This window comes from Chiloscyllium plagiosum, unplaced genomic scaffold (genome assembly GCF_037043375.1).
Source record: "Chiloscyllium plagiosum isolate Xiang-an unplaced genomic scaffold, Cpla_swu_hap1 HiC_scaffold_27, whole genome shotgun sequence".
NCBI lineage: Eukaryota > Metazoa > Chordata > Chondrichthyes > Orectolobiformes > Hemiscylliidae > Chiloscyllium > Chiloscyllium plagiosum.
This window is the reverse complement of record NW_028270165.1, coordinates 50,419,534-50,434,163: the sequence shown is the minus strand read 5'-3', so window position 1 is coordinate 50,434,163 and position 14,630 is coordinate 50,419,534. Positions and strand designations below refer to the sequence as shown.

Sequence of the window (14,630 nt, the reverse complement as noted above, 5' to 3'; positions counted from 1 at the left end):
GGAAATGGACATGAATAGGAAAGGTCCAGAGGGATATGGGCCAATCACTGGCAGATGGGACTAGTTGGGTTTGAGAACATAGTCAGCGTAGACCAGTTGGACCGAAGGGTCTGTTTCTGTGCTGTATGACCCTGTAGCTGTTCTGTACTGGTCTTAAAACCATTTTCTTGGAAACCCAAGATGGCGGTGGTTTAAGTGGTCTGCTGTGTTGGGCTCTGTGCCATACCCCGGACATTTACACCTCCCCCCACCTCATTAACCATCCGTAGGAGAAAACAATTGCTAATATAAACTTATTGAACGTCTGGAGCTGCTATAATTGTGGTTTGACAGCTTTAGGACCAGAATGAAAGCAAATGAAGGAAAGGGGCCGACAGGGGTGCAGCAGGCAGGGCACTCCCCTACTGCATCGGGGGTGCCTGAAGCCATTGCTCAAACTCCCAGGGCAGACCCTTTGGGCTTAATGGGACACCAGCAGTTACTCTCGGAGTTTGCCAAATTCTGAGAAAAGATTGAAGCAGCGGTGGAACCACTATCTGCCACGCTGGAAAAGCATGGTCAGGAAATTCAAATGTTGGCCCGAAGAGAATAGGCAGCGGAGGAGAGGACCGTGGCATCGGAGACCATGGCGGAGGTCTCAGGAGGAAGGATCCAAACGCTGGAAGACCAGGTTCAGGTCCTTCAGGAGCAAGCGGATGACCTGGAAAACTAAAGTAGAAGAAATATGTTACAGCTCGTGGATCTTCTGGAATACGAGGAAGGCGAAGACCTCGTTGGATTCCTGGGGCTGGAGTTGGAGTCGGGCCTGTTGAGTGTGGAGCGGGCCCACCGGATCGAAATGCGCAGGTCCGGATCGGACCTGCAGCCCCGCGTGGTCCTAGTGCGCCTCCTGCATTATAAAGAAAAACAGTTAGTGATTGAAACAGCAAGAAGACTGGGAAGAGATCCACAGGCTTTAATGCACAAAGGCTCAAGAATAATATATTTTCAGGACTTCTCAGGAGCCTGGATTAAGAAAAGGGCATTTGATGAAGTTAAGAGAAAATTAAGGAGAAAATTAAGAATACAATATTCCTTGAGGTCCCTGACCGTATTGCGTTTCACTCATGGAGGGACGGTGTATAATTTTGATTCAGCATTAAAGGCAAAGGACTTTGCGAATTCTCTGAATTAAAGAAATCGAGTCCGGGTGAAGGCGGGAGGGACATCATTACAGACAATGCTACTTTTTTGCCCCTTTTTTGTGGTTATTGGCTTTATACGAACTGCCTTGACAAAAAACTGGAATTATTTAGTGTATCGGTCAGTTACATATTGTGTGGGGCCTTTTTCTTTTACTGCTGTCCTTTTGTTTTTGGATTGGGGGTGGCTATACCTGTGCTTAAGATGTATGGAGAAGGGGTGTGGGGAGATAGGCAACCATTGTTAACTCTCAGAATGTAAATAACATGTTTTTTACAATCTGTGAATTGGGGCACAGCCTCAGTGGAAAGGAGCCAGGATGGTGGCAATGGTGGGGTTTGGGGAGGGTGGGGATAAGAGATCTCTACATAATTGAGGGTTATTTGAGCGTTTGCTTAAGTTATATGTGGTGGTTAGATTTTATTTATTGTAGTTTTTAATAGGAGCAGTTTTTAGACTTTATAGAGTTAATGTCTTTGTTGCTCACTGCACCTCGGATAAGCTTCCTCCTCTTGGGAAACCACGGGCTGCCCTGGATGACCATGGCTACTGATTCGTTCAGGTGGTACACCTGGAATGTAAAAGGGAGCCATTCCCCCGTTAAAAACAAAGACGGTGCTGTCAAGCCTCAGGAAGGAAAAGGTGGACATCGCCCTGCTGCAGGGGACACATTTAACTGATAAGGAACATCTGAAACTGCAGCAAGGAGGTTATGATAGGGTATTCTTCTCCTCCTTTCGCTCCAAGTGGAGAGGAGTGGCTATACTGGTAAGAAGGAACCTCCGTTTGCAGGTAATAGAGCAAATTAAGGACAAACATGGACTGTCCGTCATTCTTAAATCTCTAATACATGGAGAAGAGTATGGCGTCCTGAATGTGTATTGTCCCCCGGTGCACCCTCTTAAATTTCTAATTGATGCAGTTGCTAAATTAATGAGTCTTGGGGTACGCCGCATGGTCATTGGAGGGGATTTTAATCGCCTAATAGATCCCGAGGTAGACAGGATGCCAAGGGACCAGGCAGGTACAGCTGCGCAATGTAAGCAGTTGGTGGGCATGTGCGAGGAGTTGGGATTAGTGGATGTGTGGAGGCATCTCCACCCTAATGGAAGAGACTTTACTTTCTCTCCCAACCCACACAAGTACCACATGGGAACTGACACTTTTTAATGCCATTGGATGCTTGGACAGAACATTGGCTTGTGAAATTGGCAATATAGCTGTCTCGGACCATGTGCCAGTGTATTTATATGGTAAAATCAAGAGTGGTGGAATGGATGCATAGCACTGGTGCATGGACCCATACCTGTTAAGGGATAGCAAATTTGTTGAGTACATCACAAGAGTTCAGAGCCATCTGGGATATCAACTCGGGTACGGCCAGTAATCCGGAAATACTGGAGGAGGCCACTAAGGCATATTTATGAGGCCTGATTATTTTTTATTCAACGACTAGAAGGACAGAAGGATGCAGAGGAAGGAGTAACAACAGATGCTGGAGACCCGTCTGCAGATAGCTGAGGAAGTATATTATAATAGGCCTTCACTGGTCAAGCTGCAGCTCTCCGGGCTGCTCCCAACCCATTGCACACACTGGGAAAAAAACGTCTGCTTTGCTCAACAAAGATTGTTTGAATTTGGAGATGAGCCACGTAGATATCTGGCTAGAAAGAAAAATGCTTCCCAATCTATTATGTCTGTTCGATAGAAGGTTGGCACAGTAACCCTTGAGTTAACGAAGATTAATGTTAGATTTAGTGAATACTTTGCAGAGTTCTATCAGTCAGAGGGAGATGAACACAGTGCAGCGAGAATGCAGGCCTTTTTTGAGATCCTGCACCTCCCTTGTATAAATGCGGAACAGGTTTCCTGTTGAATGGGCCTATGACAATACAGGAGGTGCAGGAAGCAATAAAGCATCTCCAAGGTGGCAAACACTGGGGTCAGATGGATTCCCAAGTTAATTCTATAAGGAATTAATAAATGTGTTGGTGAGGCAAACACTGGGGTCAGATGGATTCCCAAGTGAATTCTATAAGGAATTAATAAATGTGTTGGTGGAGCCACCTCTGAGGATGTATAGCTATTCATATGCACAGGATTATCTTCCACCCTCTCTTAGGGAGGCTAATATCTCCCTCATTTTAAAGAAGGAGAAAGAGCCCGACGAATGTGCTTCATACAGACCCATTTCACTGTTGAATGTAGATTTTAAAATTCTAACCAAGACGCTGGCCCTGAGGTTGGAAAAGGTGTTGTTCTGTATTGTGAAAGAAGATCAGATGGGTTTTGTAAAGGGCCGTAGCTCCTCCAACAATATCAGGAGGGTACTGAACATGGTGCAGGTATGCCAGCAAAGGTTGATCCTGGGTTCAGCGGCCTCCCTAGATGCAGAAAAGGCATTTGACCAGATAGAATGGCTATACCTGTTTGGGGTCCTCAAGCGCTTTGGTCTGGGGACAACCTTTGCTAGATGGGTGGTGGTGTTGTATAATGATCCGAAGGCAGCAGTCATCACAAACGGCAATAAGTCAGATAAATTAAAACCTGGGAGAGGTAGTCGCCAAGGCTGTCCTCTTTCACCGCTGCTATTTACCTTGGCAATTGAGCCATTAGCTGAGGCTATCAGGAGGGACCCTGAAATAGTGGCGTCAGGAGTGGGAATGGGGGAACATAAGATTACCCTATATGCTGATGATGTCCTTTTGTTCTTGGCCAATCTGGAGGAGTCCGTTCCTCGATTGATTCAAACAATTAATTTATTTGGCAGATTTTCGGGCTGCAAGATCAAATGTACAAAATCAGAAGCTATGCGGATGGGGGAGGGGAAGAATTAGTGGAGGTGCCTGATCTGAAGGATGGAATGCAGTTCCTGTTTAGATGGTCGTCAAAAGGGTTTTTGTATTTGGGAATTTTTATTACCCCTGCCTTCCACCAGCTGTATAAAGTTAACTATGTACAATCACTGGAGAGGATAAAGCAGGATTTGCAGCGGTGGGACGGATTACCGTTATCATGGTTAGGCCGAATAGCTCTGATTAAAATGAATGTTCTTCCTCGCCTGTTGTACCCCATGAGAATGCTCCTGTTGTTGCAACCCAGATGAGTATTACTGAGGCTCAATGGTTGGCTAGGTTCTTTTATTTGGTGTCGCAGCCGCCCCCGAATTAAGTTTACCAAATTGCAGCTCTCACAGGGTGAGGAGGAGTGGACCTTTTGGACTTGAAGAGATATCAAATTAGCGCTTTCTTAGCATATGTGTGTGACTGGGCACGAGGGGACTTGGGTAGATTTTGCTTGACGTTGAAGCATTGCAGTCGAGATGTCCCCTAGTTAATCTATTATTCATTGATCAAGATGAAATCCGAGACTGAGCAGTGTAAGAGTACAATCATTTTAAATACAGTGAAAGCCTGGAGGATAATGAGGCAAGACAAGGGCAATTGGCTGAAGACCTCACTGATTACCCCACTGGTGGCAGCCCAAGGATTTAAACCTGGGGCAATGGACTCTGGCTTTAAGTCATGGGAGAATAAAGGAATCTTCTGTCTGGGAGATTTATTCCAGGGTTAGGTCTTGATGTCATTTAGCCAGCTAAGTCAGAAATATGCATTGTCTAATAGGGACCTTTTCCGGTACTTTCAGCCAACGGATTATATACAGACGAATACCACGCTCCTGGCTCAGCATTACAGGTCAAATGTGGAATAAAGAGTACTCTGGTGTTCAGGTGCTCTTTCAGTTAGTACGTTGTATCATTTACAGAATGGACGTACCTTAGGGGATGTGGAGGGACACTCTAGGATGTGGAATCGGGAGCTAGGATAGGATATTTCATGAGAAGTATGGCAAGATATATGGGAAAATGTAAGGAAAATTTCAATATGTAACAAAGCACAGGGCATGCAATTGAAGATTTTACATAGGGCTTATGTGGTGCCAGAGAGGCTAGCTAAGTTCAAGATAGGCACATCACCAGGGTGTCCCAAAAGTAAAATTAGTATAGACACTCACACACTGCTATTGGTCATGTTGTAAGATCCAGAGATACCGGAGTGCTATAGTAAGGGAGCTGAAGGGCATCCTGGGGGATTCAAGTTAAAGTGAATCCGGTATTTCTTCTTCTGGGGTTGCCAAATTTGTCTTCTCTCGGAGAACACAGGAACAGACTGTAACATTCTTATGCACTGTGCAAGGAAGAACATTTTAATTAATTGGACGTTGGAAAACCCCCAGGGCTTATGGGGTGGCATATGCTGGTGATGGAGCATCCACCCCAAGATGACCTCACAAATATGGTGCACCACAAAACAGTAGTTTTACAAGACGTGGCAGCCCTTTCTAAATTATATTGATGCAGACTGATCAGCAATATTAATTAGAGCCGTGGTATAGCTGTGGGAATCAGTCTGGGCGCTCATGGGGCCCTGGGAGGGCAAGGCTGGGTGAAAAGAATACGGGTGCAATAACTGGTGCTCCCATGGATGGGAGCCTTAATGGAGGTGTGGTGAGTGAAATAGAATAAAGTAATGTGATAGAATTCAAATTAACTTAAATTATGTTTAATTTTATTTTTATTCAATTTGATTGTAGTTTAGTTTAAGCTAAGTTTGTTCCAGTAGAATAATAGGTAGCTCATTATTAATAGTATCATAATATGACATTGTTGTACTGCTATGTTTCTGTATTTTGGTATTGTTCTTTTTTGTATATGGAGGTGTTGTGAGAGATTTGAAAACGTTTCTAATAAAAGTATATATTTTTAAAAATTTCTTGCCTTCCCCCATAACTATTTTTGACATTCAAAAGTCAGATGAACTCAGCTTTGAATATATTCAATATCTCCCTAACTACAGGAAGGCATCCCCACTTTGAACTGAATTCCTCTTGCTAATATACCACTTGCCTTGCTGATTGCTTGCTGCACCTATGTGACAACTGGCATTGACTGGAGTAGAAAGCCTGAGCAGAAGGTAGCTGAGGCACGTTTGTACATCCACACATCATTCCTGGTGAAGGGCTTTTGCCCAAAACGTTAACTGTTCTGCACCTCGGATGCTGTCTGACCAGCTGTGCTTTTCCAGCGCCACATTTTTCGACTCTGATTTCCGTTATCTGCAGTCCTCACTTTCTCCACATCCCAATATATCACCATTTAAACAATGTACCTCCTTCCTGTTTTTATTTCATAGGAAAGGCTATCACTTCACACTGCGTTACTACATTTACCATGTGTTTGCCAATTGAGACACATACCTGAACCAACTTTGCTGCAAGTCAAGAACTGAACACCAGAGTGAAAAAATAAAATGGAAAAGGGGGTGAGAAGAGTGTGTTGTACTCACAGATGTTGGACAGAGGAAAGAAGTTGCAGTCTGGGATGAAGTTCAATCTTCATTCATAGAGAGAGGAGCAGCAACACCTTCACAAGCGCATGGTCTAACTTCCGCATTCCGACATTAGAGGGAAGGCTCTCAATGGCAGGAGGACCACACTCCTTCCCGTCCTTCAGGGCTTCCCATTGGTCGATCAAGAATGTTGCGTGCCGTTTCCGCTGACAGCAAAGAGCATGCGTAGTATTTTGCTGACACCAGCGTACATGTGCAATGCTTCCTGACATCGAGAAGCATGCGCAGTATGCCCAGTGGAGATGCTGGTCCAACTGCCAATCGGAGAGAAAAAAAAGCTGGAGTCAGACTTGTTTGTTTCCCTGAGGCTCAACAGTTTATTCCTTTTGCATTTTGTGTGGCTGCTCAATTTTTGAATGTCTTTTCCCCAGGGTAGAGGAAAGCCAAAACTGGAGGGGCATAGGTTTAGGGTGAGAGGGGGTTTAAATGGGACCGAACTCGTAACGTTTTCATGCAGAGCGTGGTATATGTATGGAATGAGCTGCCAGAGACAATGGTCGAGGCTGGAATAATTACAACATTTAAAAGGCATCTGGATGGGTATATGAATAGGAAGGGTTGAGAGAGATATGGGCCAAATGGTGGCAAATGGATTACCAGATTAATTTAGAATATGTGGTTGGCATGCACCGAAAGGCTTGTTTCCCTGCTCTGCAACTCTATGACTCTATTTCTAATTAATCTGAACCAACTTCGCAAGACGAGGAATTGACCATTCCATCCTTACAGCTTGTCCTCAACTGTGGCCTAATTGCATAGATTTCAATGCAAGTTTCAGAAAAATGCAGCTTTTAAAAAAAAATTGAATTTGCTTTCAAACTTTACTTATGGTTTTGAAAGTATCATTTTAGCGATTCTCAATGTTAAAGATCAGCCATTTCTCACACCACACCCTCCCATCTCGCAGGTAGAGTCATCACCATCCACGCTCTCTCTATCCTAAGAAGGGCTGATACAGTGATCAAAGAGGGCTCGACGCACAAGAAAGGATGAGAATGGGGGTGCAGGTAGAGAAATTGGACGGGAAACAGAGGCTGGGCGTAGAGAGAGAGAGAAATCGACCCGGGGACAGAACATTGGAGTTAGAGAAACACTGGGGGTGCACAGGGTGGGGGCAGAGCGTTTGAAAGAGAGAGAGAGAATGGGTGTGCAGAGTGTGGGGAGAGAGAATGGATGTGGGTCAGTGCGTGGGAAAAGAATGCAAGGGGGCAGAGGGTGGGGGAGAAAGAGAGCAACAATGAATGTTAGGAGAGGGTGAGGGAAGAGAGAGGGAATGGATGGAGAGCAGAGGGTGGGGAAAGAGAGAGAATGGAGGGGAGCAGAGAGTGGGAGGAGAGAGAGAATGAGTGTGGGGAGAGGGACTGGATGGAGGAAGGCAGAGGGTGGGCGAGAGACTGGACTAGACAGGGGGAAGAGGGTATGGAGATAGAATGGACGGAGAGGATGGCATGTGTGTGAGAGGGGGGAAGCGAGATAGCGAGAGAGAATAGACAGGGGGCGCTGTGGGCATGATTGGATCGTGATTGAATGGGGAGTTGGTGAATGCGTCCCACCCACTCCCATCATCCCCTTCTTTGCACATGTGCAGTGCAGATTTTTGTGAATGATGCGAGAGAGAATCTGGAGCGTGAGCGCAATTCCCCTCAGATCCTGGCATCAGCAAACCACTGCCTTTCTGTTTTAAAAACTAAATAAAGATGTGGGCAATATACTGGGAATGGCAAGAAGTGACTAAGAAACTGAACCGAGAGTCGGCGCTTTCCGGTGAGGGGAGCTGGGCAAAAACAGGAGGATGGAAGGATGAATTCGAGTTGGAATCCATTGAAAGGTGGAGGAAATGGGAGACAGAGATTTCGGGTAGGAGATAGGGAAGGCTGCTCGGTACAAACTAGAATTCTCTTATCCTATTTCCTGCCCTGCACTGACAGCAATGATCTGTTTTCTCAAGGTATTAGCAGAGGAGGATTTGCTGTTCAGGCGTGCACAAAAAATTTACTCAGGGCCTGAATATCAGCAGCGTTTGAATCGAGGAGGGGAAGTTACTTCAAACATCAACGTGACTTGAGAAGCCCCGTGATTCCACACAGCCTGCGTGGGAGTGTTCCAGGGTTCTGACTGTGCAAAGAACTTTAACTCTGTAGCGAAATGTGGACTAGTGTTCTCGCTGTAGACGAGCCCTTCTTTGGATCGTTGAAGCTGCTGAGACGCAATGACCCCTGCACCGTGGAAACTCTGTGGAAGCAAATTCAATTCCCCAAACGGGCTGGAGTGTCACCAGGACTGGCATGAAGCCAATCGATTCCTTCAATCCTGGAATGAAGTCAATCGATTCCTTCAATCCAAGACTGTGGGCGGCGCGGCAGTAGCTCAGTGGTTAGCACCGCTGCCTCACAGTGCCAGGGAATTGAGTTCGATCCCACCCTCAGGGTGATTGTGTAGAGTTTGCACTTTTCTACCCTCCCCCCTCCCATCTCTGGGTGCTCTGGTTTCCTCCCAAGGTCCCAAAATGTGCAGCTTAGAGTGGATTGGGCATTCTAAATTCAGGGATTAGCTGTGGAGGTTATTAGGTGGGATGCTCTAACGGGGGTCAGTGTGGATTGTTGGGCCAAAGGGCCTGTTTCCACAGTGTGGGGGTTTGATGATTCCCCCATCGTGTCTGCAGCCTGGCTTCCAGCTGCATCTCTTTGAGCCGAAGGTCCTCCAGCATGTTTTCCCTAGTTTCCAGCACCCAGAACCTCCCATCTTCTGCAAATCGAAAGACAAATCCCACCCTGCCCTCTCCAATGTGTGCAAAGTAACTGCTTATTCAGTTTTAGTGGCCCAGCAGAGGCTGGAAGCCAAGTTCAGAACACATGAGGATGGCCTCAACCAGGACCTTGGGTTCATGTCACATGACAGGTAACCCCACTTCACTGTCACGCTCTCTCACACCCACACAAAGCATACACTCTCACACACGCTCACATTCACACATCACTCTCTCAGACACACACCCATATACACCCTCTCTCAGGCTGATACTCTATCACTCACACACTTTATCAAGCACACACACACATCCTCTCATGCATGCACACTTACATATAAGGCTTTTGTGTGATTTTGAATTTGCAGAATTATATTTGCAGATACATTGTGCGCTTTTTGAGCAAAATACAATCTACAGGCAGTCAATCCATGTGAGATTTTATAAATTCCTACTTTGAAAATAGAACCAGTCTCACTCAAGATTGGGATAGAGACCTTAAGTTGTCTCGAGAATGTGTCTTCAAACAAGTTCTGGGATTTACATATTAATGAAACAAAACCTGCAACCTATTCTAAAAGGTGAAAGACTTCACAACAATCTAAGTTTGTTCTATATCATTTCTGTTGCATGAAACTGCGATCTTTTGCTATAAATTCTCCTATGATCCTGCGCCACAAACACCTGATGAAGGAGCAGTGTTCCGAAAGTTAGTGCTTCCAAATAAACATGTTGGACTATAACCTGGTGTTGTATGATTTTTAACTTTGTTTCTCATGAATACATCCCACACTTCCCGGTGCTGCCAGTAAACGTTACAATGTCGATGAAATGATGCAATACCTGCAGAGATGAAAAATTTACAATTTCTAACGATATTAGCTACTCATTCACTGCTCCTTCTGATACATGACATTGGAAACTTAGTGCAAGAGGTTGAAAAGAGTGAGCAGCTTTAAAACAAAAACCTATTGGATCTCATAGCTTTCATTGACAGTCTGAGACCAGGGTTAAGTTCAAGTAACCTTTATTGCCACCCAACTTTGTTACAGCTTCAGATCTCCCCAGCAAAAAAAAAAGTATATGAAAAGAAGCTTTTTTTTTTAAACATCTCAAAGCTCACACACTCCTCCCGACTCCACTTCCTTTACTGTTGGTCAGCGCCGAGTTGTCCCTTTATAATTGGATCCTTGGTACAGCCTTAAGCTAAAGGAAGTATTGCCTCACTCAGCAATTTCAACCCGAAAACACTGTATTCATTTAAGTTACTCCCACTCATTTGCCATGGGGTGGGGGTGGGGGCAGTCAAGAGTCAACCATGCTGCTGTGGGTCTGGAGTCAGGTGTAGGTCAGACCGGGTAAAGGATGCAGTTGAGATGACTGAGTGAATCCTTTCCCACAATGGCAGTTTCCTTTCCTAAAAGGGACATAAGTGAATTAGATGGCAGTTTCTCCCCCCAAAAATGGATTCATTATTAGATTCAGAACTCCAAATTTCTGACCGAATTCCAATCTCACCATCTGCCTCGGCGGGATTCAAACCCCGGGAATCCCCGGAACTGGGTTGATAGTCCAGTCGACAATGTCACTCAGCCGTCGCTCCTTCAATCCCCCTGCAACGGCACATGAACTCAATAGACAATAGGTGCAGGAGTAGGCCACACAGCCACCACTCTCTGGGTGAAGACGTTTCTCCTCATCTCTGTCCTAAATGGCTTACCCCTTATTTTTAAGCTGCGTCCTCTGGTTCGGGACTCACCCATCAGCGGAAACATTTTTCCTGCCTCCAGAGTGTCCAATCCTTTAATAATCTTATACGTCTCAATCAGATCCCCTCTCAGTCTTCTAAACTCAAGGATATACAAACCCAGTCGCTCCGATATTTCAACATAAGATAGTCCTGCCATTCCAGGAATTGACCTCGTGAACCTACGCTGCACTCCCTCAATAGGCAGAATGTCTTTCCTCAAATTTGGAGACCAGAACTGCACACAATATTCCCGGTGCCGTCTCACCAGGGCCCTGTACAGCTGCAGAAGAAACTTTTTGCTTCTATACTCAATCCCTCTTGTAATGAAGGCCAGCATGCTATTAGCTTTCTTCACTACCTGCTGTACCTGCATGCTTGCCTTCATTGACTGGTGTACAAGAACACCCAGATTTCTTTGTACTGCCCCTTTACCTAACTTGACTCCATTTAGGTAGTAATCTGCCTTCCTGTTCTTGCCACCAAAGTGGATAACCATACATTAAACTGCATCTGCCATGCATCTGTCCACTCACCTCACCTGTCAAGGTCACCTTGTAATCTCCTAACATCCTCCTCATATTTCACCCTGCCACCCAGCTTTGTATCATCAGCAAATTTGCTAATGTGACTATTAATACCATCTTCCATATCATTAATATATATTGTAAAAAGCTGCAGACCCAGCACTGATCCCTGCAGTAGCCCACTGGTCACCGCCTGCCATTCTGTAAGGGAGACATTTATCACTAGTCTTTGTTTCCTGTCAGCCAACCAATTTTCAATCCAAGTCAGTAGTTTGCCCCCAATACTATGCGCCCGAATTTTGCTCACCAGCCTCCTATGTGGGACTTTATCAAAGGCTTTCTGAAAGTCCAGGTACACTACATCCACTGGATCTCCCTTGTCCATCTTCAGAGTTACATCCTCAAAAAATTCCAGAACTCGCTGGTGGCTCCGCAGGTGGGAGGAGCGGGTGAAGCCCTTTCCACACTGAGAGCAGATGAACGCCCTCTCCATGATATGGACCCTTTGGTAGATTACAGTGTAGATGTCTGAGTGAACGCCTTCCCGCACACAGAGCATGTGAACGGCCTCTCCCTGGTGTGGATCGGCTGGTGCCTCCACAAGTTGCCCACATGACTGAAGCTCTTCTCGCACTTAGGGCAGGTGAACGGCGCCTCTTTGCTGTGGACCTGCTGATGGGTCAGCAGGGTGTAAGAATCGACAAATCCTTTCCTGCACTCAGAGCAGGTGAACGGCCTCTTCCCCAGGTGAACCCGCTGGTGTTTCAGGACGTGGGATGCATCGATGAATCGCTGCCCACACAGAGAGCAGGAGAACGGCCTCTCCCTACTGTGAACCTGCTGGTGTGTCTGCAGGTGGGACAACTGAATGAATCATCTCCCACAATGGTGGCAGATGAACGGCCTCTCCCTGGTGTGAACTCGCTGGTGTGTCTGCAGGCTGCACAGCCAACTGAATCCCTTCCCACATACTGAGCAGGAGAACAGCGTCTCCCCAGTGAGAACGCATCTGTGGGTGTCTAGCACCAATGGGGAAGGGAATCCTTTCCCACAGTCCCCACATTTCCATGGTTTCCCCATGAGGGGAGCATTCTTTGTGTCGCGCTGGGTTTGAAATTCAAAACAGAATGGATACATAGTCTCTCCCCACTGTGAGGGTTGAGATTTTGATCCCCCAAGCTGAGTAAATTGTTTGACGCATTTTTCACAGACAGCGTACTGAATCTCCATCACTCGGGTGTCTCAGTATTATTCCTGCCATACAAGTGTTCAAAATCTCTCACACAGACAAAAGCAAACATTTCTTCTTGAATTGAATGGCTGCTGATAGTCAAGCCCCAATGATTCAAGTGGCTCTGTCAGAAGATGACGTATCATTTGTTTTCAGATTTCTTTCTGCATGTCTTCCTCCAAAAAAAAATCACAAATTGAGTGATCACTGTCAGTACTGTTAAATGAACATAACATCGGTGGCAATTCCTGTATATTGCCAGATGAGTGCTGACCATATATTATGCAGGACGCAGAAAACCCTCATGCAACAAGATAGCCTTCAGTGTGTTTGGAGGAAAACTTAATTTAGATTGCAATAACCTGGAACAAGCTGTCGACAAAGGTGCTGGAAATGGAGCTGAATCACAAATATGATAATGAAATGTCAAGACTGCTTGGGAAAAGAAAGCCAGTGAAGTTACTGAATGACTTCCTGCTGTCCTCGTCAATACAAAAGAGACAAGAGATATAGAACGTAACTCTATTTCTGCATTAGAAGGTGAAAAATCATAGCCACAAAGTTTTATAACAGCCAACAATATCAGATATACACCATATGAATCAACAGATGTCTACATTTGAAATCAATGTGCCAATCCATTAAATACTGCTCAGTTCCATAAGAAACTACCCTTATAATTCTGAACATGAGGAAAGAAGTAAACCTTTTCCAGGGTACAAACTCTGTACGTGCCAAACCGAGGGAATACACAAGGAAAATGTCTTTGAGAGGGACAGAGAGCATCTGAGCACCTTTGGAGAGCCTGCTCCCTCCATTGAGTCACTCCAGTTGCTACATGTGAACAGTCTCCGCCCAACACAACCCCCCACCCACGCCTCTCTCTCTCTCCCCCTCCCAGGATGAGGAATAGAAAGGGGGAGACGTTGCTATGCTCCCAGATGTTGCCCAGAGGGAGGGAGTTTCACTCTGAAATTGACAGGGCTACCTCCACGTTGAGACGTCCACAATGGGGGAGAGAGGGCACATTGGGAGGGGAGGACACTTTGCAAACTCCTTTCGCTCTCCTCCACGTCAATGCAGTTTGAGTTCAAGCAAAGCACAGGGTATAATTTTAGCTTTACACTCTCAGAAAAACCCCACCTCTGTAAATCCAACACTTTACTCCCCCCTCCACTCCATGGAAATATCGATTTGAGAGATTCCAGAGTTGGAGTTGCTACCATACCTGCTGTAGGAGGTTTGGTAGAAGCTGTTTATTTTAATGAACCATTTCATTTCAACCTCATGCTTGCCATTCAAATACTAATTTTATACAGAGGGTGCTTGATGTGTGGAATGAACCTCCTCAGGAAGCGGTGGATGCGGGTACAATAAAAAGACATTTGTTTTAGTACATGAACAGGAAAAATTTGGAGGGATACAGGCCAACAGCAGGCAGGAGAGACTGATTTAGTTTGGGATTATGGTTGGCATGGACTGGTTGGACCAAAGGTCCATGACCATACTGTATGACTTGATGGTAAGTTCATAGTTCCTTGAAAGGGGAGTCGCACATAGACAGAATAGTGAAGAAGGTGTTTGATATGCCTGCCTTTATTGGTCAGTGCACTGAGTGCAGGAGTCGGGAGGTCATGTTGCGACTGTAGAAGACATTGGTTCGGCTACGCTTGGAGTATTGCAAGCAATTCTGGTACCACCGATCCCACCCTGACACACCATAAACCAGAGATAGTGACTGAAATTGACTCTGATACAAAATCAAATCATTAAATCGCTCCAGTGCAGA

General features: G+C 45.6%; 1 pseudogene; it reads right to left on the bottom strand.

The window, feature by feature from the left end:
• Positions 1 to 708: 708 nt before the first annotated feature.
• LOC148144002 (uncharacterized) lies at positions 709 to 12,690 on the bottom strand (annotated as a pseudogene).
• Between the last annotated feature and the right edge of the window lie 1,940 nt (positions 12,691 to 14,630).